The following is a 1,905-nucleotide window of genomic DNA, read 5'->3' on the forward strand; positions in this document are numbered from 1 at the left end:
ACTTTAAGTTCAGTAGAGCTGCAAATGTATTGGTTTTAATACAGAAAAGCTTGAAAAATTGCTCTTTTCTAATGCTTTTCAGAGTGATTTTCAACTTTTTGCTGCAGGACCCACGTTTGCGTTTTGGGAAAAATCACATCGCTCTGGTGTGATCCATCCCATAGAGAAACATTAGCCAAGCACTTTTAAAAGCGCTAGCATTTTAACCACTTGATGCCCACTGTGCTAACCCCCCTAAAGACCAAGCCATTGTCTGCTGTACTGGGCTGTGCAGGCTTTTCAGCCTCCTGCACAGCCCAGCTATGGAGCCCAGCAATCGGACTCGCCTCCTTTTTTTGTCCCTAAGGGGACATGCTGCTGGAGGGGTCTGATCGCTGCGGCCGTTTGTTTATTTTTTATTTTTCCCCAGCCTCTATGAGGCTCTATCTCCCTCCCTCCGCCTCTCATAGGCATCAGCCGATGAGAGGACGGCGCTCCCCGGCCAATCAGAGGCTGCGGATCTCCGATCTCGTACAGTGCTGCCGGAGACCGCAACGCTGTACAGTTGTAAACAAAGGCAATTTCTTTCCCCTGACGTTTACAAGCAGCCTGCTAGCCGTGATCGGCGGCTAGCAGGCTAATCACGGAATAGCCTGAAGTGGCAGGGAACGATCGCGCATGCGCACTGCCGTTCCCTGTGAGACTGCAGCCCCAGGACTTGACGCCAATTGGCGTTAGGCGGTCCTGGGGCTGCTGCAGCGTTCATGCCCATTGGTGTGAGGCGGTCTTCAAGTAGTTGAAAAGCACTCTAGCCCCTACACAGGTAGGTGGTACGGAATGTGAGGCACTTCCCCAGTGCAGCCAATCGGGTTCCATCATCTGTTACATTCTGATTGACTTTCCTTGTTCACGTTTCTCTGCCATTCTGTTTAAAGATGCCCATTAACGGTACAATATTTTCCTCAGATGCGATCTTTCAATCAGATTTTTACATTTTAATTATACTGAAAGCAGCGCAGTATGTGGAGAAAATCGATGTAAAACTATTCTATGGCCTATTGGAATAGACAATTTAGTTGATCGTAATGTTGGATTTTGTGATCGCAGCTGAAGAGAGAAAGTCCGGTTTGTGGTAACAATAGATAGTTACCGTCCGCTTAATTTCGATATTGCAAATCTAACGGAATTATTGTATCTGTTGAAAAAAATGTGTTGGTAAAGATTACCTGAGATGATAGTAACAAATGGATTTATACTTGCCTTGGGCTTCCTCCAGCCGAATCAGAGTTATGCCGCGCGGGGCGCGTACTGGTAATTCGGGGCTGCCAGACCCCGAATTACATCTCACTCTGAGTTGTGACAACTCGGAGGGGGAATAGTATTTAACGCCGCCTCAGAGTGCAGCGGGGAGAGTTGTCATTCGGCTCTCACCACGCCGAACTGAGCAGCACCAAATTAATATGCACCCCTTTCTCCAGCCTCCTCTAGTCCGTTAGCTTCCTCTGTGTCTGTCTTGTCTCCTCTGTTCTGCTGCTGAGGGTTCTGCTGCTGTGGAATCCGTGTTTCAACTGGTCATGGGCCACTGCGCATGCGGGGTTCCAGCCATGAGCATTGACCGATCACACTGTGGTCGGGAGCGTTCTGTGCCAGGTAAAGTCTTAACGAACCGCACAAGAAAGAAAGGTTCCGGGTATGGGAGCACGACACTGTCGGGACCGCGCATGTGCAGTAGTTGTGGACTTTACTGGGGCTGACGGCGGTGGAACAGAGAGGACTAGGAGGTCACGAGGGAGCTAACGGACTACAGGGGGCTGGAGGAAGCTTCAGGTAAGTATAAACCCCCCTGTTACTATCGTCTCAGGTACACTTAACGGACACCTTAAAACCGCTTCTCTGTATTATGATGTCGTTGTAGAAAGCCGCCAT

The 1,905-nt window shown here is 49.4% G+C and overlaps 1 protein-coding gene across 1 annotated transcript in view; it reads left to right on the top strand.

Moving 5' to 3' along the window:
- GOLT1B (golgi transport 1B) overlaps positions 1-1,905 on the top strand; it is a 31,772-nt gene that overhangs the window by 19,543 nt on the left and 10,324 nt on the right. The window lies entirely within an intron of this gene.

Source organism: Hyperolius riggenbachi, chromosome 3, assembly GCF_040937935.1.
Source record: "Hyperolius riggenbachi isolate aHypRig1 chromosome 3, aHypRig1.pri, whole genome shotgun sequence".
In the NCBI taxonomy this organism is placed as follows: Eukaryota; Metazoa; Chordata; class Amphibia; order Anura; family Hyperoliidae; genus Hyperolius; species Hyperolius riggenbachi.